Raw genomic sequence first — 27,158 nt, 5'->3', positions numbered from 1 at the left:
GCAGATGCTCTATTTGTTGAGCCATATCCACTTCCCTAAAAATGAGTCTTTAAATGCCAATACTGTCTTGCTAGTGAATTTAATGCATAACTCAAGAGTGAAATTTATTTAATTGCTGGGAAAGGCGGAAAAACTGCACAGAGTTGTTACTAATAAAATTGTTTTAGTTGCATAATTAATAAAGATACCCAAATTAATTTTAAGTAAAAACTTTCTAAAAACTAAAAGTTAAAACCATTATATAAATACCTTTATATATAAAAGAAGGATTGATAACTGAAATTATTGCAGCAAAGTAGATGTAGCTTAGATTTCAGCTATTGTAGTGGTAGTCTTAAACTAATTTACTTTTGTTTGTGACTACTTCAAGTTTATTTGGTGCTTACTATAGTAATAGTAATTATAACTTAAATTTACCTTTAATTATAGTTATTTTATAACCAATTTCACCTACCCCTAGACATCAATTATTGTGATGGTAATCATAAACTGAGTTTGCTTTTGCTTATGGTTACTGCCAGTCTGGGCTTACTCCTTGCCTCTGCTTATGGTTCTAAAAAAAAAAAAAAAAAAAAATTGTATCATAGCATTAGAAACATTTTTGTTATAAGTCATTAATTAAGAAAGTCACAAAGTGGGGAAACCATGAACCCATAGTCTGGAGAAGCCAGCAAAGAAAAGCCTTCAGGAAAATCTTTCAAGTGTTGTTTTACAGTTAAATTTGTTTTGTAAAAAAAAAAAAAAAGAAAAGTTTTAAGTAACTAAGTTGTGTTTCCATGTCAAACTATTCATGTCTGCCTATTTGCTCAAATTGTTAAAATTAAATATGCAGTTATATATGTGATAAATATTCCTATAACCCAAGTTAGACTAAACAGTATGGAAAGATCATATAGAAATCTGAATATAGAAACTATTGGGAAAGCTATAAAAAAAAATCCTTACAAAATTATAATTAAAGCAATTTAAATAATTATATTATATTTCAAAGTCCAGAAGTCAGTATGCTTTTAAGATTATTCACAGTTTTAAAGTTTTATCAAAGACAAGAAGTTTTAAACATCTGTAAAGAAAAAAAAGAAAAAAGGAAAAAAATATTCTTTGGTTATATAATAACAGTTTCACTTATTTAGCCTGAATGTTATCTCTTTGGTTTATAAGATACCAAGTTAATAAGTTAACATTATATGTATTAAATCTTTAAAATAATAAAAAGCTGTAAGTTCATGTTTAATAAAAGTGAGTTTTAAAAAATTGTAAATCTGCCCTCTCCTAAATGCATAAAGTAAAATCCATTGGTTGCTGGCCCACTGGATGGAACGTGGGAAAGTGTGAGCTATGGTGTGGAATACGGGACATGGGGTGCAGCAATGCCCGGAGATGTACTCACCAGACACAATGGATGTGACATGATGATGGGGGAGAGTGTTATTGGGGGGGGGAGTGTTGGGTGGGGGCGGTGGGGGCAAATGGGGACCTCATATTTTTTTAATGAAATATCTTTTAAAAAAATGGATTGAGTAGAATTTGAAAAAAAAAAGGAAAGTGTGGCCTTTAAAAAAAAAAATCCATTGGTTGCCAATTATAATTTAAATTAACCAGTCTATGTAATTGTGTTTAAATATAAAAAGTTTGTAAGAACATCTTCCAAATTAAAGCATTTATGGCTAGTTCTAAAAAGCCATTATTAATTAAAAATCAGAATTGGCATTAATAGCAAAAAGTAACTTCGTAAAAGTAAAACCTGTCTGAAAGTCACCTCAATGTGCATATTCAAGTGGTGGTAGTAAAAAGTTACCTTGATTCCATTAGGAATCTTAAGTTTTCATTTTAAAAATAAAAAAGTGCTTTTTCCTCTACTGCTAAAAAAAATACCTGTGTAATTAATGTCTTCATAGTAAAAGTATAAAAGTAAAAAAAACAAAGTACTAAAAGATCATTTAATATATGACACATTGCATTAAAAGTGCTTAAAAGATATATAAAAATCAAAAGATAAACTTCAACATTGTCAAAGTCTCTTATGCATTCAAACCAGGTGTCCAAAACATGCACTGTTCTTCTCCATGTGAGTTATTGGCTAATTTGGTCATTGACCCCTAAAACAATAAAAGTATCTACTACATCTCTGGTCATGCTCCTGAAGTGGATGAGAACTACTTTGCAGTTTCAAACTCCTGCAGCAGACAACAGTGGCTAAGTATAGCCAAACGTACAATGAATATCGTCTCCAAGCCGGCACTGTTTCATAGTGCCAGAGAGCGCTATGCACTAGGTTGGTAAAATCTCTCCCTAGTTTCTCTCTAGGGAGAGAAACAGTGCTGCAGCTTCTGTGAAGAACATACGAAGTGGAGCAATGAATACCAGATTACTCCAAGTAGAAGTTAAACACAATTAGCACTTTTGCTTGCTCCCATGGAAAAACAACCTGTATGATATTGCAAACCTGAAACTTAAAGCTATTAATTGCAACTTAAAAAGAACTGATGCATTGTGTAGTACATTAATTAGTATGAAGTACAGTACCTATATCCTATTTTAAATATATGTCTAATAACTATGGTAGTACTTCTAGTAAATAATATACAAAAGAACATTGAACATGTGTTAAAAGTCCTGATCAATTTCATTTTCTAAATAGTTAATGAACATATTTATAAAATAAAATTGGCCACCTTGCCTAAAAGCAGTGAAGCCAACAGCTTTTTAATTTAAAAAAAACCACCAAATTAACTTGGGGGCAACCTCTCACAGTCTTCACCCACATGGGGTGAAAAATGTGCTTGACCCCAGGGCCACCAGTGGCTTACAGTCAAGTAACTAATATCAAACTCAATTACTAAAAACCCCTGAAGTACAAGTAAGGGTATATCAAACTTATTCCAACACCTATATTAGTACTTAAAGTTCCACAGTATAACCAGCTTGGGGTTCACCCTGGAAACTGATAGGTGGCTTGTTAAAATGGTTCAAGTCTACCTGCCAAGGACAAGGCAGTAAAAATCCTTTATAAACTTCCCCAAGGCACTCACCTGGGGAGGAATACCCTAACCAGTGTAGCCAAACAGGTTTAAAAAAAAAAAAGCCTGATAAAAAACAGTCAAAAAATTTATCAGGAGTTGCTCAATTAAAACCAAAATATAAAACTCTACTCTATAGTTCTGATCACTCCCACAGCTATTAAAACTAGAAGAATGTCCAGCTTGGTATACTAATCCTGAATAAAGTCAGCTACCCAAGAGGGCCAGTTCACCAGAAACACCTGACTAAACATACCAGTGCCCGTCATTGAAAAATCAACTGTTTCCTTTAACTCTAGCCCAAATGCCTATTGCTAAAAAACAAACAAACAAACAAACAAAAAGACTTCCCTTTGAAAACCTTGCCTCTTTTCATCTCCTCTGGCTTAACTAAAAAGAGATATGCTTCTTCTCATTTCTCTCCTCTACCATAAAAACTTATATTAGCGATTTATGCCTAATCCCATTGTCTATTGCAATTTCTCTCTGGGATTAACCAATAGCATAAAATAACTTAAATATATATCTATACTGTTCCCCATCAAGTTTAAAAAGGTGCCATCTTTACAGGCACCTAACATTTTCTACTTCTGTGGTCCAGTGTCCTCTTAGAAAACCATGTATTCTGAGAATTCTAATTTTTGAGTTTGTTTCTTCCAGAATGAGCATCTTCTTGCCCATGTGAAAAATTCATCCAACCTCATACAAGGTGCCAGAGCCATCTTCCTCCAGTCAAAATAAAATAACAGAGTTTTTACACCTTGCCAGGTAGGGACTACAGCCCATAACCAGAAGGAAGTAGCTACAGAAAAAGATCATCTCCCTTCAGCACCCCTTTAAGATTAAAGGTATAGGGAGAACCAGCAAAATGGTGGCGGAGTAAGGAGCCCCTAGAGTCAGCTTCTGCTGCAGGGCAGTTAGCAAACATCCAGAGCTCTCTGGAGCTAGCTGAAGCACCTATTTGAGGGCTCCAGGAGACCAGAAGAACATCCTGCAATGTCCTTGGGGGAATGAAAGGAGGAGACTGCCCGTCTGCAGAGAAGACTCATAAGCAGAGTGCTCCACGCCATGGAGGCTGGTGCCCATCCTCCACTGGAGGCACAAGCTGCCTCAGGAGCTGTTCCATGGCTGGAATTGAAAGCTCCACTTCCCCCAAAACAGGGGAGGAAGAGATGGTTGGGCACCAATTTCAGCTATGGTGAGGAAATTCAGTGGGCTACAGTATGATCCCGAGAACAGCTAAGGTTTGAGACTGTCCAGGTCAGCAAGAAGCTGGGAGCTGTCACCTTAACTCCATGCCTGGCACAAGGGAAAGCGGGGCAGACTGAAAATCCCAGTTCTGGTGGGGACCAGCTTCTTCCTGTCCCGACCATATTGCAGGTCCAGCCTAGGCCCCAGTGCCACCTCTAGCAGGGAGGAAGCTGTGGGGACCTGTACCAGCCTCTCTGGGAAATTACCAGCCAAGCCGTGGAGACCAGTGATTGTCCTACTCTGGTGGCACAAGCCATCCCAGGAGCTGTTCTGTGATGGGAAATGAAAGCTCCATTTCCCAGAAACAGGGGAGGAGGAGACAGTTGGCTGCCAATTTCAGCTACTGATTGGGAGACTTGGATGGCTAAGAGATAACCCCGGGAATAGCTGGGGTGTGGACCAGCCTAAGTCAGAAAGAGGTCAGTAGCCACCATTCTGACTCCACCTCCAGCTTGAGGGGAAGCCAGGCTGACAGTTTCTTTCTTGCAGATCAGCCTGCAGCCCGCTTAGGCTTCAGCCCCGCTTAGGCTTCAGCCCCGCCTCTGGCAGGGAGGAGGCTGAGGAGCCCTGCACCAGCCTATAGAGGTAACAGCAGGGAACTTCAGCTGGCATAGACTGAAAATCAGAAGTCTACCAGGGCAACTGCAGTCATCTTAGGACCCGCACTGCTTAGATTGCTGCCCACACCTGCAGCCCCATCCCTGCCCCAGGTAGGGGAGAAAGGGATGCGAAGCTCCATCAGTCTCTCTGGGCAACTACAGCCTAGGCCTACATGTGGATTATTCCACATAATTGTGACTCTGTCCCTACCCCTGGCAAAGGAGAAAGTAGGAAGAAGCTTCACTGGTCCCTGGTGCAATGAGGGCAGCTTGAGCCTCCACAGTTTATAGCACCAAGTATATGCTTGACTCCTGCTGCATAACCAGCAAGGGAGAAAAGGTAGGAAGCTCTAAACTAGAGAGAAAAACTGCACCCAGAAAAAATACTCTAGTAAGCCAGATGCGAAGACACCAACAAAAAATTACAATCCACACCAAGAAACAGGAAGCTATGGCCCAGTTAAAGGAACAAGAGAAGCCTCCAGATGACATAAAGGAGTTGAGACAACTAATTATAGATGTTCAAACAAATCTCCTTAATAAATTCAATGACATGGCTAAAGAGATTAAGGATATTAAGAAGACATTGGATGAGCACAAAGAAGAATTTGAAAGCATGCATAGGAAAATAGATCTTACGGGAATGAAAGGTGCAGTCAATGAAATTTTAAAAACATTGGAATCATATAATAGCAGATTTGAGGAGGCAGAAGAAAGGATTGGTGAGCTTGAAGAAATGGCCTCTGAAAATGAACATACAAAAGAAGAGATGAAATATGGGAAAAATTGAACAAGGTGTCAGGGAACTAAATGACAGCAAAAGGCATGCAAACATACGTGTCATGGGTGTCCCAGAAGGAGAAGAGAAGGGAAAGGAGCAGAAGGAATATTTAAAGAAGTAATGGTAGAAAATTTCCCAACCCTATTGAAAGATACAGAAATCCCTGTCCAAGAAGCACAATGTACTCCCAGCCAAAAAAATCCAAATAGACCAACTCCAAGACACATACTCATCAAAATGTCAAAGGCCAAAGACAAAGAGAGAATTCTGAGAGCTGCAAGAGAAAAGCAATGCATAACATATAAGGGATATCCAATAAGATTAAGTGCTGATTTCTTACCAGAAACTATGGAGGCAAGAAGACAGTGGTCTGATATATTTAAGATACCACAAGAGAAAAACTTCCAGCCAAGAATCTTATATTCAGCAAGACCGTCTTTCAAAAATGAGGGTGAGATTAGAATATTCACAGATAAACAGAAACTGAGAGAATTTCTAAGCAAGAGACCAGATTTTCAGGAAATATTAAAGGGTGTGCTAGAGCCTGAAAAGAAAAGACAGGAGAGAGGGGCTTGGAAGAGAGTCCAGAAATGAAGATTATATCAATAAAAATAACTAAAAGTGTCAAAAGAGTGGTGAAAATAAAATAGTCAGGAATAAATTTAACCAATGATGTAAAGCACTTGTATTCAGAAAACTGCAACTCAATGTCAAACAAATTAAAAAAGCCCTAAATAACTGGAAGAACATTCCATGCTCATGGATTGGAAGGCTAAATATCATTAAGATGTCAATTCTACTCAAATTGATATACAGATTTAATGCAATCCCAATAAAAATTCCACCAGCATTAAAGAAAAAATTGAAAACATGATTATTAAATTTGGAAGGGTAAGGAGTCCTGAATAGCCAGATGCATCATAAAAAGGAACAGTGAACCCTCAACTCCAGACTTTAAACCATAATACCTACCTATACTGGTAAAAATAACATGGTACTGGCCTGAAGACAGACACAATAGACCAATGGAATCATATTTATGGTTCAGAAACAGACACTTACAGGTATGGTCAAGTGATATTTGACTAGCCTGTCAAACTCACACAGCTCAGGCAGAACAATCCATTCAAGAAATGGTGCTGACAACCAATCCAATGTCCACATAGAAGAGGTGGCATTGGATTGGGAAAAGTGGACATGGTGGACGATGGGTATGGGGAAAGGCAGGAAGAGATGAGAGGTGGAGGCGTCTTTGGGACATGGAGCTGCCCTGGATGGCGCTTCAGAGGTAATCACCGGACATTGTAAATCCTCACAGGGCCCACTGGATGGAATGGAGGAGAGTATGGGCCATGATGTGGACCATTGTCTATGAGGTGCAGAGGTGCCCAAAGATGTACCTTCCAAATCCAATGGATGTGTCATGATGATAGGAACGAGTGTTGTTGGGGGGGGGAGAGGTGGGGTGGGGGGGTGGGGTTGAATGGGACCTCACATATATATTTTTAATGTAATATTATTACAAAGTCAATAAAAATAAATAAATAAATAAATAAAATAAAAAAATAAAAATAAAAAAAAAAAAGAAATGGTGCTGAGAGAATTGAACATCCATAGCTGAAAGAAGGAAAGAGGACCCCTATCTCACACCTTATCCAAAAACTAACTCAAAATGGATAAAAAAACTAAAAATAAAAGCAAGAACCATACAATTTCTAGAAGAAATTGTAGGAGAATATCTTCAAGACCTGGTGGTAGGTAGTGAATTATTAACGGAGATAAGAGAAGGACTGAGATGGACTAATGATGTTTAATGTATATAGAAGTTTTAATTAGCTTTACTGTAAAAATGCGGAAATGTATAGAATGGATGGTAACGAATAGTGAGTAATAGCTAGTTTATAAATGGGGATGTGGCTGAAAATGGTAGTCTAGGTATGTAAATGCCAATTGACAGAATAATCTAGGAGTTCCTAGATTACCCTGAGGTGGATGAGAATTGTGGTTGATGGTACAGATGCAAGAGTGTCCTTTGTGAGCTAGAGCAAAGATTATCACTACTGCAGGGTGTTGGGAACACATGGGAAAAATAACCTGGAATGACCAATGGACTGTGGTTAGCAGTAATAATATAATATTCTTGCATCTATGCTAAAGATGTACTGTGTTGATAATGGTGCAGTATGGAAAATGCAAGCCAAATGTATACTATGGACATGGTAACAATTAGATGATATTATCTTATCTGTAACAAATGTTCCACCATAGTGTGGTGTGTTGATGGAGGGGTGTTGTTTGGGAATTCTGCACATGTGCATGATTGTTTTATAAGTTTACAACTTCTGTCATAAAAAATATATTTTAAAAATAATGATAGGGTGGGTTAAGGGAAAAACACACCAAATGTAAGATAAGGATTATGATTAGTAGTAAGATTTTGATAATATTCTTTCATAATTTGTAACAAACATCTCACGACAATGCCAAGTGTTGGTGGAGGGTTGATGTATGGGACCCCTGTATGATGTTATGCATGTATGCTTTGTAAGTTCACAGCTTTTACTATATACTTGTTTATGTATGTTTATATATAAATGATATAAAAATAATTATAGGGAGGGTTGGGGAAAATACTTTGCTTAGTAGTAATATTTTGACAATTCTCTTTAATTATTAGTTAAAAAGGATTAAAAACAATGCAAGTTATTGGTGGTAGGGTGAGATGTTATATATGTTTTTTTGATGTTATATATGTTTGTTTTGTAAGTTCACAACTATCATACATTTATTGTTTATGTATGTTTATGTATGAGTGATATATTTCAATAAACTATAAATATATATATATAAAAAGATTAAAGGTGTAAACTCTCTGAAGGGAAAATAAAGCGGGCTAACAAAATAGGAAATTAATAGATGGATCTGGAACCTGGCAGAGAGTCCACATGGACATCAGTAACCCCCAAGATGGCTACTAGAAGACCCCCATCCCCAGGATTCTATTATCCAGAACAAAGACTTCTTTTGGGAGCAAGGAAAAACTCCAGATACTCCCTAAGAATTTTATCATTGAGCCCTCACTGGGAAATTAATAGGTGGGGTAATCAATCAAAACAGCAAACAGCCGAGACTCCTCTCATGCTTTCATCATACTTCCCTGCTTCCTCCCCTTACTAATAACTAGAATACGCACTTTAATAAATGACGCAGTAAGAACACAGACAGCCACCTACCTCATGACTCCAACGAAAGTGATGCCAACGCTTAACAAGTTAAGCTTGCATCAAAGGGGTGAATGATATGGGCTATGTGTAGGGGCTGTGTGTTTCTTCATGGATAACCTGGGCTGTGTGTGTAAACTTGCTAAAACTTAAAATTCCAGCATAAGCCATGTATGCCTGCAAACAATAAGAACTGCAGCCCCACCTTTCATAACCATGCCAACCACTCCAGCCTGCCTAGTTCTCAGAAAGCCAATTAAGTGATATAGGCTCTATAAACTTTGGATATTCAGGGAGGATGCAAACTAAATATGTTAATTCAAGCTTACCTGGAATGTGAAGGATATGTGTTAATTCAAGCTTATTTGGTACTCAAACAAAGCACCATTTGACTCCCCACTCCTACATCCTCTGTATAAAAGAGACCCAAAAATCCTATTTGGAGCTCAGATTTTTGGAAAAGAGTCCACTGTGCCTGACCAGTCGTTTAATGTTTTCCTTCTTAAAAATATTCCTGAGTCCTGGCCTTCCTTACATAATAATTGAATCTCTCCGCTTCCACAACTGAAGAATACATTTTATACTAAAAGAGATTTTAGATGGATCTTAATTTTTTAAAGGTAAAAGAAATAAACTTAAGAAGCAAATTTAAGAAGCAATTAGTTTAAGCAAATTCATAGAAACAGAAATTAAAATGCAGTTACCTAGGACTGGGATGGGGTAGGAAATGAGGAGTTAATGCTTAATTGGTATAGAGTTTCTATTTGGGTTGATGGAAGAATTTTGACAAAGAATTGTGGTTATGGTGTCACAACATTGTGAATGTGATTAACACCACTAAATTATTTATTTTAAGTGTGTGAGTGGGGAAATTTTATGTTGTATATGTGGCACTAGAATAAAAATTTTAAAACCATTAAAAAATACAAGAATAATTATGGATGAACACTATTTAATCTTGGGTTTATCACTGAGTGGACAAGATACTTTAAGCAGGATCTGAAAGTGAGAATTCTTTTTTTTTTTCAGTTAGGCTGGTAAAAATTATTTATTGGGAAATGAGGGAAAAGAACAGAGCTTTCTGAGAAACGGGATAAAAGGGTGGAAATACACACTGAGCTTTGATGTGGGTTCCTCTAGGCAGAGAGAGAAGGCTTTGATTTGTGTCTTCACCTTTTAAGATATTAATTATTCCTCCCCTTGCTAACGGTAAGGGGAGGGGCCCCAGCTGTTATTGGTTACCCCACCAATGGTGGAGTCAATTATGAGGCCTGTTTGTAATATGTGGAGCATCCTCTTTACCCTGGAAAGAGTCCCAACTGGGACCTCAAGGCCAAGGTCAAGTCTCAATGGGGTCTCACAGCCATGCTGTCTGTCAGCCATGTTGCCTGTTGGGACAGCCACATCCTCACAGTTGAGGCACATACTAATCTGTCTCAACTCCCCCTCAGAGAGTTCATTCCCTTATTCTTAAGGGGATGCTGAGGGGCGATGGTCATTCTTCTGCAGTTACTTTCTGCTGGTTAGGGCAGTAGTCCCTGCCTGACAGTGCATAAACCTCTCTGGCTATTCTATTGTGGTTGATGGAAGAGAGGTCCAGCACCTTGGTTGGACTGGATGAAATCCCCACATAACTAATAAGGTGTTCATTCTGTAAGAAATAAACTTAATTAGAATTTTGAAGATACATGGTTCAACTAAACAGAAAAAGAAGATGGTGGTAAACAGACCCAAAAAGGGGGCCAGCCATGACATACTGCAGTGAGAAAGGTCCGGTGCCTTCAGAGGCTGCATCCTTCCAAAGTTAATGGGAAACAGCATTCTTCCTTGAGTTTTATGCTGTTGGTTAACTCTAGGAAGAGACTGTGGTAGACCTGCTGGATTTGGGCATAAATTTCCAACCCCATTTCCCACAGCAGTAGTTATGCTTAGGACAGCTAGGAGGGGTATGAAGAGGCACTGCCCTAGACATAAACTCACAAAGACAATAAAAGCAACAATAAGTCAAGTATATGGCAAGCAAAATAAAGACAGTACTTAAGAGATTCATTCCTTTATCTTATAGGCATGTTCATTAACTACTTAGAAAATTAATTAAATTTACCAGGACTTTTAACATGTTCAATATCCCTCTGCATATGATCTAGAATAGAAAAGATATCACAATAATCATCAGGCACATAGGTATAGCACGTAACGCTAATCAAAGCACAAGTTCCTCTTTGTACTGCAGTTAATAGAGCTAAGCTCCAAGTTTGCAATACCATACATGTTATTTCTCTGTGGGAGCAGGCCATAAGCCAATTGTGTTTGTTTAAGTTCTACTTACAGTATGCTGGTAACTGTTGCTGCACTTGGTATCTCCTTCACACAGCCAGCATGCTGCAGCACCACTGATCCTAGAAAGACTAGGAAGGTAGGCTCCAGTGTTTCACTGGCTTGGTATATAGTGCCCTTCAGCACTATGAAACAGAGCCAGTCTGGAGGTAATGTCCCTTTTAAATCTGGCTATATCGAGCCATTGCTGGCCGTTGCAAGAGTCCAAAACTACAACATTCTCTCCAGCTATTTCAGGAGAATAATCAGAGATGCAGTGGATAGTTTTATTGTTTTAGGAGTCAGTGACCAACCTAGTCAATATGGAGAGGCAACATGTAGTATACTGAAGGTTTGGTTTGAATATGTAAAAGAGTTTGACAATATTGAAATCTATCTCTTTTGAATTTTATATACTTTCTAAACACTTCCAATGCAATGTATATCATATCAAATGAACTTAACTACTTTAGTACTTTGCTTTTTATTTCTATACCTTAATCAAGATAACATTAGTTTACAGGTACTTTACTTTAGCAGGAAAAACTATGTTCTCAATTATTTGATGAAAATCTAAGATTCCCAATGGAATCAAGATTATCTTCCCTTATCACCATTTTAATATGCATATTGAGGTGATCACTGATAGGTTTCCCTGTTATGAAGTTCTTTTTATTATTAATGTCAATTTAGGTTTCTAATAATCGCTTCCTGGAATTAGCCATTTAATGTTTCAGTTTAGAAGATGCTTTTTCAAACTCCTTATTATTAACTATAACCACATAGACTGGTCGTTTTATATTAAAATAAACTTTTTAAACTGTAATTTGTAACCAATGAAATTGATTCTTTCCATTTAAGAGAGAGCAGATCTATATTTCTTTAACTTAATTTTATTACACACGAACTTAAAATTTTCATCACCTTACAGATTAATACATATAATGTTAATTTATTTTCTTGGTATTCTATAAACCTAGGGAGATAACATCCAAGCTAAATAAAATTGCAACAATTATAGTTTATGCAAGGAATGTGCATCAGTGGAAGGAAAGGAGACAGAGGTGTCTCAAGTTTACTTTCTCCTGAGCCGTAGGGGGCAGAAGTTGTCATTAAATAACCATAAGCAAAGGCAAGGGGTAAGGTTAGACCTGAAGTAACCATAAAGGAAAACTCAGTTTATGATCAGCATATTTAAAGAAGTTAACTACTGGTCTAAGAAAATGATAGAATAGGTGATAGCCATTCTGAACTCAGAGAGGGCCTGGTAAAGGCCCAGCAGACTCCTGCTTGATTTAGGCTACATGCCTAGTTAGGTGTCAAGGATGGTTTCACCCACCACCCAGAACTTCCTTGGATCTACCACCTTTACCCCTAACAACCCCAGAGAGGGAGCTGGAAGTCTGGGCAGATGGAGTTTATATCCTGTGGGAGCCTATCCAGGAACCCCTTTAAAATGGCTGGCAACAGTCATGTCTAATTAAAAGGAGTTAACTAGTGGTCTAAGGAAATGATGCAATGAGAGATAGCCATTCTGAACTCACAGAGCGGGACTGGTAAACTCAACGGTGGGCTCCTGCTTGACTTAGGCCACATGCTCAGTCAGGTCTCAAGGAACTTCCTTGGATCTACATCATGCGGGGGGCTCGCCCCTACCACTGCCAAAGAGGGAGACAAAAGTCTGGGAAGATTGTATTTATGTCCTATGGGAGCCTATGCAGGAACCCCTTTAAAATGGCAGAACCAAAAGAGGGCACAGACTGGTGTTAATTAAAATTCACCAGTCTCAGTGTAGCACTCCTCTAGGGTCTTGGCTATATTGCATAAAAGAATTTAAGAACATGCCAGTTTAGTTAGATCGGTAAAAAGAATTTATTGGGAAATAGTGAAAAGAACAAAGCTTACTGAGAAATGGGAGAGAAGGGCAGAAATACATACTGAGATTTGATGCAGGATCTTCTAGGCAGAGAGAGCCAGAATTCTAACTGGAAATTAAAACTCTGCAGCAATTTTCCAAATGATAGTGTTGGTCATTTAATATATAAAACTCATACAAATTAATAAAAAAAGATTAAGAGGAGAGTCATACTGAGATGTGGTTTAAAAACATAAAGTTTGGCAAATTCACTGAAGGATATGCTGCATTTGCAGAGGGACATTTCTGAAGATGGCAGTGAATGGCGACTCTCCCCAGGACAGCCTTGGGAGGCTTAGGTTGCAGGTGGCAGGGCCACATGAGGTGAGGAGCCTGAGTCACCAACTGAAGAGAGTCTTCCCCATCCTGGAAGACTTGGATTGAATGAGGACAAGGTGGCTCCACAGGAAATCCATGAAACATTAAGATGTTACCAGTTCCAAGAGATTTTTCCAGAATACTTTCTATTTAAATCCAAGCCAGTTAACTGATACCTTTGGGACACCCTGCAGACATTTGCCATTCCTGCCTGCTTTGACCAAATAACAAGGAGAGAGGGACCCTTCAGGGCAGGGAGAGTCCTATGACTTTTGTAGGCAGGATCAGGCTCCCAAGGGCAAAAGGAAACTTTAAATCAGGAGAATGAAGCCACCCAGGGACCTGCACACATTGCTGCGTGCGCCCCACCATTGTGCCCTAACATGCTGTGTGCAGGGGAATGGTTTTGGCATGCCACTACTTTCATCCTCTAGGTTTGCTGTAGGGTCACATGGGGCCTAGAGTGACCAGAGCTTACTGGCTGGTCACCCCTGACTGGAAGCAGCACTTCCTCCTTTCCCAAATACACTGTACAAGTTATTTCACTTTCTGTTTGTGCTGTGAGCAGAGCAAAGTGAGAGAGCCCTGTCTTATAGAACCTGGTGAGGCTCCCCTCCCCCTCCCAACTGATATGCTGGTTGCCAGGCACTGGTTTACTTTAGAGATAGAACCCTCCACAAGTCAGTTGTGGCTCACAGGACACTGGCATCAGGAGGCAGAGGGGCTGTGCCTCTGAAGCCATGGAGGGCCTGTTGACAGCCACCAAAGTGTCTTCCCAACTGGTCCTGGAAAAGCTGTGCTGTGTTCTGCTGCTGTTTTCAGAATGCCTGAGACAACCCTCAGGGCTCTTTGTGTTTTCCTGGGAGATCCTGATATGTACTGGTATGTTTGGTTTTTTGTGTGTGTGTGAGTCCGTTTTTTTTAAGATTTATTTTTTATTTATTTCTCTCCCCTTCCCACGCCCCCCCCCCCGTTGTCTGCTCTCTGTGTCCATTAACTGTGTGTTCTTCTGTGACCGCTTCTATCCTTATCAGCAGCACCAGGAATCTGTGTTTTTTTTTGTTACCTCATCTTGTTGTGTCAGCGCTCGGTGTGTGTGGCGCCATTCTTGGGCAGGCTGCACTTTCTTTCACGCTGGGTGGCTCTCCTTACGGGGTGCACTCCTTGCGCGGGGGCTCCCTTATGCAGGGGACACCCCTGCATGGCAGGGCACTCCTTGCACGCATCAGCACTGCACATGGGCCAGCTTCACACAGGTAAAGGAGGCCCGGGGCTTGAACTGTGGACCTCCCATGTGGTAGGCAGATGCCCCATCCATTGGGCCAAGTCCGCTTCCCTAAGTTTATTTTTATACTAAAGAGCTGGCATACTTTAAGGAGTGAAAAGGAGCTAGTGAAAAGTGTTTCTGCCTGTGCTCATAAAGCTCAAGAGAAGACTGGCCTGAATACACAAGCCTATGAAGCCCACGAGTGCCCTGGGGTTGAGGCCAGGCCACTGACTTTACAGACTTTGTGTTTGGCAGCACTGAATAGACACTTGAACAGCTCTTCACGTGAGGATACAGAGGATCTTCTTGAAAAAGAACAAAAGTGTGGCCTGTAACTTTTACCTCATGGAACTTTGATGGTTCACCTTCATGGACAGATAAGGTCACTCCAAGAGGCAGCAGAATCCCACCAATCCCACATGACTGATGCAAAAAATGTCTTGAAAGTCTCTCAGAAAAATGCAGAACATCTTCAGAAGGAAATAAGGGATGGTGTGAATGAAAACATTCATCTTCAGGAAAGTCTACAAGTCCTTGCCCAAGAAACTGCAGACTGGAAACAAAAAGTGTATAAACTGAAGGAACAGATAAAAAAGCTTAAACACTGCAATGCAAGAATGAACCAAAATGTGATGGATAGGGAAGCAGACTTGGCCCAGTGGATAGAGCATCCGTCTACCACATGGGAGGTCCGCGGGTCAAACCCCGGGCCTCCTTGACCCGTGTGGAGCTGGCCCACGCGCAGTGCTGATGCGCACAAGGAGTGTCCTGCCATGCAGGGATGTCCCCTGCGTAGGGGAGCCCCACACGCAAGGAGGGTGCCCTGTAAGGAGAGCCGCCCAGCGCAAAAGAAAGTGCAGCCTGCCCAGGAATGGCACCACACATACAGAGAGCTGACACAGCAAGATGACACAACAAAAAGAAACATAGATTCCCATGCTGCTGACAACAACAGAAGTGGACAAAAAGAAGAACACGCAGCAAATGGACACAGAGAACAGACAACTGGGGGGGGGGGGCGGGTAAGGGGAGAGAAATAAATAAAATAAATCTTAAAAAAAAAATGTGATGAAGACAGCCAGATAAAATCTCTAACTGAAACTGTGCTGAAGGTAATAAATTTACCTGTTATCTTTAGAGATTACATGGATAATGGCAACTTAAAATTAGACCAAAAAAAGGAATCAGAAAATGGTAATAACTTAGTCTGTCAGTCATCGGTTTGATTTAAACAAACTCATTGAAGTGGTGAACTTCCATGTTTCCTTCAAAAGACATGAAGGGGTAAAAAAAGAGATATTCAAGAACATGTGTGAAGAAAATGAAATGAATGCCAAACTTAGAGTGCAAATAGAAAGTCTCCAAAAGAAGCAAGCATCTTTGCCGTCTGAAAATTCACAGCTGAAAAATGAGATACGGAAGCTTCAGACAAAACGTAAAATACTACCTGAAGTTCATCAAAAACATGTAATGCAACTTCAGGCAAATTCAACTGAGGAGGAAAAATACTTCTCAGAAATGGAGAGGAGATTTTGCAGAGTGTATGGAAACGTGAACTTTACCTATCAGAAGTGCAACCTCTACAAAAAGATGGCTAAGACCTGGAAAAAGAATTAGAAAGAATCACTTCCTTCTTCTATAACCAGACTACCTTCTATGAAAAGAAAGTTCAAGAAAGGGGGCTGGCAGGTCATTCAACTGAGAGTAAGCTCAATGAGCTAAGGAAGGAAAATGACTACAACAGAGAAATGTTGGCTAAAGTAGAGCTAAAGGCCCAATTATTCCCAGGCAGCCCCTTTGCTCCTGCTGTTCCACCCACAACCTCAGAGGCCTGAAGGTTTAATTTTGCTTTCACAACTGCTGACTTCTGAAAACCCACAACTACAACAAGACATCCATCTGGTTTTTCCTTTAAAAGTAATTTTTATTGTTCTCATTTTAATTGTTGTCATTTAGTTAATGCCTCAATTGAAGTTCTTATTGAACTTTGGTATCAGTATAATTTCTAAGATTGTATTTTATAACTATAGGTACGTTTAATATAATTATGAATACATTATTTTCTGTTCATTGGACCCTCCATAATTATATAGTGTAACTATTGTATTTTAATTGAAAAAAAGTCTATCATTAGTTTTGTTTAAGATAGTCTTAGATATTTAAACATTTTAAAACTTTATGACAAAACAAGAAAAAAGCAACAAGAAAAATAAAGCTAGTGGTATTTCCCACTCATCAGAACTGTACAGTGTAGTCTAAAGATCACTCTGTGAACATACAAATTGATGTCTACTTTACATATGAGGTGTGATTTTTAAAACACATCTGAAACATCACCAGTGAAATGGCAAAGATCACCAGCACCAGTTTTCCTTGATTTGTTTTGATACATCATATGCTCTTTCACCAATAGGAAGAGCCAGTTTCTCTGAACAGGGCTTATGCAGTGATACTTCCTTGAACACCTACAGAAGATCTGAAGCAAGGCTGACATTTGGTGTGAAAAAATTTCCTCCTGAGGAGATGAGCTGTGAAAAATACCAGATTGTCCTGGAAAACATTTAAAATGTGGGAGACATTGGCTGCCTGCCCAGAGGAAAGTAGAACATTTCAAAAAATAATGGAGAAGTAAAGGCATGGTGAAAAATTATACAAAAGCCTTTAGAATAATGTCATCCAAATATATTTGTGCTTAGAACTGGAAACACTAAAATCTCACCTCATAAAAACTGTTGAAAAAAGAAAAAAAAAACAATTGATATTTTATATTCTTGACTAGCGTGCCTTATACTTTGCTATTCAAAAGGCCCTATAGTAGAAAGTGTCACTTAAAATATGAAAGATATATAACAAAGCTTCATATAGCATAGTATCCATGTGAAGATCCACCTATGACTTTGTGAATTACTTAAATCTACTCCTAAACTATGTATATATTTTATGTATTTATTTGTTATTTTAGATATAAAGTATCTATCTTTAGTAACCATTATCCTAAATAAATTGTTTTTCATTTATATTTGTAATTCTTTGTTCTTTCAGTTACTCTGTCTCAAGGGTCCTCCACATGCCAAGCACCATTCCAAGCACTGGGATTGCATTAGTGAACTGGGGAGATGACCCTCCTCTCGGTGAGTTAGTATTATTTTGATTCTGATTAATTCAGAACAAAACAAAAGTCCACAAGAAAATCAGGCATGTCAATCCCCACTTTTACAGAGTAGAAACCTAAGCTTCACAGAGGATGAGTCATGTGCCCAGGTCAGGTAAGGGGCAGTTAGGAACCAGGCAGGCCTAGAGATGCCTGCTCCAGGGATCTTTCACCAAGAGCTGGCTCTTCCACACAAAAGAAACTGATCATTTTCTAATGTAAAAGACCTCAAACTCATGTAAAAAACACTCCTTCATTATAAAGGTTACTTCCACAATAATCTATTATCCAAAATTTACTGAATAATGTAGACTGTTTTTAACTTGCATAAAAAATTCACTCACAGAGATATGGAGCTGCCCTGGATGGTGCTTCAGAGGCAATCACCGGACATTGTAAATCCTCACAGGGCCCACTGGATGGAATGGAGGAGAGTATGGGCCATGATGTGGACCATTGACTATGAGGTGCAGAGGTGCCCAAAGATGTACTTACCAAATCCAATGGATGTGTCATGATGATGGGAACGAGTGTTGCTGGGGGGGGGGGGGGGGGGGAGGGAGAGGTGGGGTGGGGGGGGTGGGGTTGAATGGGACCTCACATATATATTTTTAATGTAATATTATTACAAAATCAATTAAAAAAATGTAAAAAAAAAAAAAAAAAAAAAAAGAAATTCACTCACAGAGAGTCCAGGTCAGGTCGTTTCAAGGCCTGCAGCAGGGAAGCCTTTCCTGAAAGCCCCTAGGTCCCTCTTTCTGCACCTTGGAGGGAGGATGTGTAGCAGCAGCACGTTCAGTCTGAGGACAGCCACATACATGGCACCTGCCAGGACTATTGGAGTCTAGGAAATCCCTGAGGTAGAATCTGGCAATATCTGAAAAGCCAGGCTCCAAACCCTAGGAGGAAAAAGAGGTCTCCACCGCTTCACACTGGCTGGATCCAGACTGCAGCAGGAGATGGGACTCTGGTTTCCAGGCAACCCTGAAAGCTTTTGGCATTTCTCAGTCCATAGTATCACTGGATCTCCGTGGGGACACAAAATCAGGGTGAAGGTTGTTTACCTTGGGGGGGAACTGATTTGGCCATGAGGCTGTTCCCTGGTGGGTACCCAGAGTTCACAAAGGGTTAAACACAGGAGTTAGTTGTCCTGTCACATTCCACAACATGGGGACTGAGGAAAGGGGCATCTTAGTGTGAGGACCCATGAGTTCCTTGTGACTCTCCTGCTGGAATCCCTCTCCCCCATGGAAGTTTTCTTCTTCCACAAAAGTACCAACTTCAAAATGGCAAGCACTACCATTTATGTGGGGACATGTTCACACAAGCAAAACCTGCAATTGCTTTAATAGGAGGGTTTCACGGTGGCCTGGGCATCCTCACGATCCTAGGAATTAGAGGAAAAGTGGATGGGTCAGCAGGTGGCTCTGCCCCTGCACTTTTTTTTCCTTTTTCCTGTTACACTTTCTGCTTTTTGGAATGAGACTAATAAGTGAGAAAAAGGAATTGAAAAATGGACGTGCACACAGCCCTTCTCGCATGGCCTTTCCCAGCACTCTGAGACTGCAGTGTGGCTGCCCTGAAGTCAGGCATCCAACCTGCCCTGTGCACCAGCAGTTGGTAGTGGTTGCCTTTTAGCTCAGAGTTAATCCAGGCCTGACACCCACTTGAGCAGAGGACAATCCCACGTCTCTGGTCAAACAAACATTTGCTTATCTCTGGCTGCCTGTGCCTGTCAGTCCCATCCAGCTTCCACTGGTGGAAAGTCTGTCCAGCTACCACTGGGCCTGATCCTTGGTCTGGCCTCCCTTTGGGACTTGAGTGGGTGCTGGCTGGAATGCTAAGTGCAAATCATGGGCAACTGTGAGCTGCACAGAAATCCCCTCTAGTCAAAATCCTTCCCACCAAGTCACCCTTTCCCTCCTGCTCTCTGCTGGTGGTGCTATCCAGAGCCAGGGCTCTAAGTGGTTGGGACGGGCTGAGTCTATATACACTATGCATACGCATATACCATGTATGTTGTCAAAAGACAAATTGAAGTCCTTTGCAGACTACAGCATTTATTCGGGACATGGAGTTTTGCTCCAGCAAAGGAAGCCAGATGACTTGCAAGAACAGAAGTAGCTCTGGGTTTCTAGGGATTGCAAATGATTTTTATAAAAAAGGACATTAGCTTGACTCCTATTGATTGGAGAAATGATTGTCCCTCTCACAGGGGCAGGATCAAACTTGACTATCTGGGTCAGCTGCCTTGGTGGGGATTTCAAATTTCAAAAGATATCAAGAAGAAACTTGAGAGGGAGTTCAAAGAGGAAGTAGGGCAGGGGGTTTTGTTTTCGTTTTCGTTTTTCGGCTCTAAGAGGTCCTCAGGGCTTTCTCTAATATAATTTAATAAATACACACTCTATATGCATATCTATATAAATTTTTGGTACCTCATATTCAACAAAGAAATCACTAAAGCAATTCCAAAAGCAGGATTACATTGTATTTTCTTTTTTTTTAGTTCTCTCCCCTTCCCTGCCCTCCCCCTCCCCCCGGTTGTCTGCTTTCTGTGTTCATTCGCTGTGTGCTCTTCTGTATTCTTGTCAGTGGCACCGGGAATCTGTGTCTCTTTTTGTTGCATCATCTTGCTAAGTCATCTCTCCGTGTATGAGGCGCCACTCCTGGGCAGGCTGCACTTTTTTCGCGCTGGGCAGCTCCCCTACATGGGGGACGCCTCTGCGTGGCACGGCACCCCTTGCACGCATCAGCACTGCTCGTGGGCCATCTCTTCACATGGGTCAGGAGGCCCTGGGTTTGGACCCTGGGCCTCCCATGTGGTAGGTGGATGCTCTATCCGTTCAGCCAAATCCGCTTACCTACATTGTATTTTAAATATTTACATTCTATAAATAATCTCTTAACACACACTTAGGATTTGTCTCACTTGGAGATGTCAGTCTCTGAATCTGAGCCCTAGTGTTAATGGAAGAGTGGTCCTGCCAAAGACGACCCTGTAAGATCATGACAATAAATTTTGTCTCCTTTGCTCTTACTCAGTCTATAGTTTGGAATATTGAAGAAGTATTTTGTTAAAACATGGCCACCAGGATTGTGCTGTGTCCCAGCAGACATAATTTAGAGTGAGAAAAGATAGCCACCATTCCACTGCAATAAATGAATGAAAGGAGGGGAGGGGAGGGGTGGGAAGGGGAGGAAGATCTTGCCATTGCTTGAGATAGTAAACATCATTCCTAACTCACAGGGACCCCGTAAAAAAGGCAAGAAAAGTATCTGCCATGCTGGCTGGCCATTCCTAGAGGAGGAAGGTGGTGGACAAAGGGATCACTGTTAATCCATTTATCAGAGAAGGAACTTTAATAAACTGGAAAGGAAAATGAGTATAATTAGAACATTCTCTAACACTGAAGAAGCAAAAAATACAGAGTCCTTGGAAAAATACAGCATTGCCCAGATTCTACTGGAATGAAAAGTTGAGTCTGTGGAGTTTAGGGTTTGATTAAGAGAAAATACCCTCACTGATAGGACGCTCTCCTCAAGAAAGCACATCCAACAGGACAGGTGCTTCCTTTCAGCTGACAGATGGGAGAGACATGTTGAACATTTTCCTGACCACATGCATCTACTCCAGGGTACAGTCTGAAAGAAAAATAGCACTTGGGTGTAGTTGGAGTGTGGATGATTTAAGGAATGACTCTCAGGAAAACAGTGGAGGTAAGTACACTAAGGGACTCCAAACTTACTGCCAACTTTGGTGAAGCCTATGCTAAATACGGAGTAAACCAAAGCTGATTGTCTTTATGTCATTTTTTTATAATGAGAGGATTCCTTGGAGGCTAGTGCTGCTTCTTTTTTATCTGAAGTTAAAACTTGAGCTGAACTTGCAACTGAAACCTAAGGCGATGCGCGGGAACAGAATTTCCAGACTGCAGAACCATCTAGGGGAATTTGAGAGGATCCTTTCCCTAAGGTCTCCATCAGGATAGATTGCACTTTCCTGAACTGCTGCGTGGCAGGACCCTAAGAGTCTCTGTGAACACTAGAGGGCTCTTTCACTTGGAATTCTGCAAGGCTGCAAAGTAGATATATCGAAGCCCAACGTTCAACACTTAATACTAGGAATCCTTCCTTGTGCCTTGTCAGGAGTGAAATAAATTTGGTTTATAGGCAATTTTCAACAGTGTAGGCAATTCTTTGTAGAATGTTAAGATTTTAGTTAAGTCTCTCTGAAAAATGAGGAATTGAACTGGATATTTTAGACTTCAAAGATCAAGTTATCTCCCTGTAACCATTTCTGACAAGTTTATAGGCTGAATAGTGTTTTCTCACTTGCAACTTGGTTTTCATTTTTTTGCTTCACTTTTGTAATAACGATAACATCAACATTCTTATGATGTTAATGTTAAAACCCTACATGGATATATCTTCAGTAATTCAGCATATATTGAGCACTTTCTATATACTATTGAAAACTTTCCATATACTATTCTATATACTATCCCCATATACTATGGGGGACACCATTTAAGAAATTTCATTTTCCTCGGACAAAAAGAGTAATGAAGAAGACATAGGGGGAAACCTTCATGACCATGGACTTGGCAGTGATTTTTTTAGATTTGACACCAAAAGCATAAGCAACAAAAGGAAAAGTAGATAAAATGGCTACCACAAATTAAAAACGTATATATGTCAAATGATATTATCAAGAAAATGAAAACACAACCCACCAAATAGGAGAAAATAGTTGGAAACATGTATCTGATAAGGATTTAATATTAAGAATACATAAAGAACATCTATACTAATAGCAAAAAACAACCCAATTAAAATTGGTCTAAAGACTTCAATAGACATTTCCCCAGAAAAGATATTCAAATGGCTAACAAGCCCATGAAAAGATGGTCAATATCATTAAGCATTAAGGAAATGCAAAAGAAAACCACAATAAGTTACCACTTCCCACTCACTAGGGTGGCTATTATTTAAGAAAAAAAACAAACAAAAACAAAAAACAAGTGTTGGCAAGAATTGGAGAAATTAGAAAATTGGAACTCTTGTACATTGCTGGTGGGGATGTAAAATAATGCAGCCAGTGTGGAAAACAAATTGGTGGTTCCTCACAGAGTATAATACAGAATCACCATACGTGTTGCTTAATTAATGGGTCAACTTGACTAGGTTATGGTGTACAGTTATTTGGTCAGGCAAGAACTGGCCTGCTTATTACTCTGAGAGTATTTTGTAGGTAAATTTGCAAATATAATCAACTGCGATTGCATCAAGGACTGATTGTATTTATAATCAACAAAGGAGACTGCCCCCAGAGAAGAGGAGACTCTCCTAATCCACTTAGTTAGAGGTCTTAAAAGCCAGAATTGAGGATTTCAGGTATCAGGAAGAAGAAATTCTGACTCTATTTCCACGAGCCAGCTTCTCCTGGAGAATTCGACTTCACCTTCGTTAGAACTTCCAGGTTGTGGCCTACCCTATTAAAATTGGATTTGCCAATATCCACTGTTGTGTAAGCCAATTCATATAATATTCATGTAATATATAAATCTCTCTCTCTCAATATGTATGTCAGTTCTGTTTCTCTGGAGAACCCTAATACAAATTTTCATACCAAGAGTGGTTCTTGAGAAACAGAATCTTAAGGATGAGATTTCTGAACTGGGATTTTGTTCTTTCTTAAGATTAAACTTAAAGGCACTAACGACTCTTATTCCAATGATCAAGATAGCACTGATTGCTCATGTTATGAACTGGCATTAGAGATATACAAAATATCACCATAGGATGTTCCTACTCAAATGCTTATAAGAGGAAAGGCTCTGTGTGACAGTCAATATTTGATACCTTAACATATTTTTGTTCAGTTTAAAAAATACAATGAGCTTGGCTTGTTGTTTCTAATAATGCTGGATAAAGATGTTAGAGAAAAGGATGAACTCAAGGCTTCAAATTCCCAGGTGAAGTGCGGCATGTAAGACATGAAAATTTCTATGTGTGTCCAGAAAGCAACTTATTTCTTGTAGCTGCCAAATTGAGATTTCTGAAAACCAAATACTCAGTCTCATCATGCTAAATTATGCAAATTGTATACCCAACCTTTCAGAGTATCTGCTGTTAAAATGAGGGCATTGATTGGGAAGGAACACAATCTGGAAAATTGGAATGGGGCTATATGGGCTGATCATGATGACAGTGGAGACACTGAAACCCTAAATTCTGCTGAGGCTTCTTTGCCAGATAAACCTGTAATGACCCCCTCTCAGGAACCAGCCATCCCACTTCTATCTGAAGAGAATAACCTTGTTTCACCAGGTGAAACTGTAATTGAATCAACTGAGGTAGTTGACTTGCAAGACCCCGCTAAATCTTCTCATGACCCTACCTCTACCAACCCTCTTTGCTTCCAGACCTATACTAGAATGAAGTCTCAACAGGCCCCAAAAAGATGAGGTACACAGCTGTGACTCATGAGAAGGTGCCATATACTCAAAAGAATGATTTTTTCCCCCAATTTACAGAGACAGAAATAAGGGGAATAGTGTGGCAATGAATTTTTTTTTTTTTTTTTTTTTTAGGTACTGGGACTGGGAATTGACTCTGGAACCTCAAATATGTGAAGCTGGTACTCAACCACTGAGCCACATCAGTTCCCAGGAATGGATTTTAAAGGTGTGGGGCAATGGTGGAAGGAACATAAAGGTGAATCAGACTGAATTTATTGATATGGGCCCACTAAATGGAGATTCTGAATTCAGTGTTTAGCTGGAGGGTTAGAAAGGCTCTAACAGTATTTATTTGGTTAGTTGAAACATGGACCAAAATGTGGACTATACTAAATGAAGGTGAAGGTGAAATACCAACACTGTCCTGGTATAATACAAGGAGACTGGAATGTTAGAGTGGATTTATCATGTAAGACCTGCTTCCCCAGCCTGGGTGGATCCAGAAAACAAACTTTTCATCATGACAGTGAGGAATAAGTTTGTTAGAGGAACACCATCATCCCTTAAGAGTTCTGGGGTTGTTCTCTGTAGGTCAGATATTACTATGGGAATAGTTGCCACTGAACTGGAATCCTTAAATGCAATGTGGACGATTGGATCCCAGGTTGGTAGGACTTAGTCACCAAAGACAAGGAGGGGGTTGTTACCATAAGGGACATCAGAAACAAAGCAGTAATCAGAATAGTCTGAATGCAGAGACCTATAGTTGATCATGGAGCTCCTAGGAGTGAAATAGTTGAGGAGTCTAACAAATTCTTACTTGATCTGTATGATCAGAAGAGTTCTAGGCTAACTGAACAAAAGTCTAACTTGAGTCATAAAAACAAAGGCACAGCCCCTCAATCAGTTCCCAGACTTTAGACAGTTTATAAATTCCTGTGGATCTATGTCCCCTTGATGAAAGACCCTACTATGCTGCCAGAAATTTATACTGTTAATCTCTCTCACAACATTGCCTAAAGGGACCTATGGCTTTTACCAGGGTTATTGAGCATTGGAGAAAAGGACACAATCAGACATTTCAGGGATTACTGGACACTAGCTCTGAAATTATACTAATTTCAGGAGACAAAAAAACACTGCTATGGTCTATCATTCAGAGTAGCAGCTTATGGAGATCAGGTGATCAATGGGGTTTTAGCTCAGGTCCATCTCACAATAAGTCCAGTGGATGCCCCACCCATTCTTGTGGTTACTTAACCAGTTGCAGAAGGTATTACTGGAAATATATACTCAACTGGCAGAATCTACACTATTCCTTGACCTATGGAGTGAGAGTTCATAGGTAGGAAAGACCAAGTGAAAGAAGCCACCAGACCTGCCTCTACTTCACAAATAAGCCAAATGCATTATCACATTCCTCGGGGAATGACAGAGATTAGTGCCACCATCAAGACTTGAAGGATGCAAGTTATTCCCACATATTCTCATTAAACTCTCCTGTTTGGCCTGAGGAAAAAACAGATGGATCTTGGAGGATGACAGTGAATTATCATAAACTTAACTAGGTGGTGACTCCAATTGCAGCTGCATCTAAGCTTCTGCATCTAGGCCTTCCTACACCTGGGGCTTTCCTACAACCAAAGAAGGGAAACAGTGCTTATTTGGTCTGTTCTGATTTTGGAGGCAACATGTTCCTCATTTGAGTGTGCCTCACTGACAGAGTCCAGTCAAAGGCCCTAGAGTGATCTCACCAAATGTGATCTAATCAAACTTCCCTTAACTGAATCTAATGCAATCAGCATGTCTCACACCCACAGGAATGGATTAGTCTTAAGAATATGATTTTCTGGGATTCACAAAAGAATTTCAAACTGTCACAACTACTATTGCATGCAACAAGTTTGATGACTCTCATGCATCCAATGTTGAGCAAAAACTGACTCAAACAGCACATTCTGTATGCTTCCAGTTGTATAAAGTTCACAAATAACCAAAATTAGTTTATGGTCTCAGAGGTCAAAATGGTAGCTGCCTCTGAGAATTATGAACTCTGAGGGGCAAAAATAAGCACTGTTAGGTGTTGGAAATGGTCTGGGTGGAGGTTATGGAGCTGGGCACTAGAGATGTGCTCCTCAATTTATGCATGTTTTACTGCAATAAGAAAAAGAAAAGAATGGATGAGATAGAACTAATCAAATCTGCCTGAACAAATCTCTATGTAACAATAATACAAGTTGCAGAAAGATATATATATTATATACTTTATAGAAATGTTAATAACAATAAAAAGCAATACTATACATACTATATTATTTAGGATTCTCTAGGCAAAAAGAACCAAAAGTAGGTAACTAAATATTGTGTGACTTTTATAAGAATTGTCTCATGCAACTGTGGGGATAGGCAAGTCCAAATTTCATAGGGCAGGCCACAAGCTGGGAACACTGATGAAGGTTTTCAATGAATTCCCTAGGAGAAGGGAATTCAATGAATTCAGCTGAGTGGATGAAGTAGAGATAGAAATTCTGACTGCTGAAATCATCCCTTCTCCTCTTAAAGCCTTTAATTGATTGGATGAGACTTCTCTCATTGTTGAAGGCAATCTCCTCAGTTAATTGTAGACGTAAACAGCCATAGATGCAATTAACTTACTGATGATTTACATCCACAATATATCTTCACAGTAACAATCAGGCCAGTTACTTGCTTGGGCACCAGAAACTGGCCAAGTTGACACAGGATCTTAACCATCACATATAATATGTGTATTTTTAGTGATATATACCTCTGTGGTAAAAGTAGTAAAAATGGACAGGAAAAACACAAGCATTCAGGATGACTTCTGGTGAGGGGGC

The 27,158-nt window shown here is 39.8% G+C and overlaps 1 long non-coding RNA gene across 1 annotated transcript; it reads left to right on the top strand.

Moving 5' to 3' along the window:
* Positions 1 to 13,996: 13,996 nt before the first annotated feature.
* Positions 13,997 to 24,571, top strand: LOC131278690 (uncharacterized). Its single transcript, XR_009186094.1, has 3 exons — positions 13,997 to 14,303; positions 17,731 to 17,819; positions 24,433 to 24,571. It is a non-coding gene; the product is annotated as an uncharacterized lncRNA (long non-coding RNA).
* Positions 24,572 to 27,158: the final 2,587 nt, after the last annotated feature.

Source organism: Dasypus novemcinctus, chromosome 6 (assembly GCF_030445035.2).
Source record: "Dasypus novemcinctus isolate mDasNov1 chromosome 6, mDasNov1.1.hap2, whole genome shotgun sequence".
Taxonomy (NCBI): domain Eukaryota; kingdom Metazoa; phylum Chordata; class Mammalia; order Cingulata; family Dasypodidae; genus Dasypus; species Dasypus novemcinctus.
Note: the sequence above shows the minus strand (reverse complement) of the source record. Positions and strands in the feature narration are given on the sequence as shown.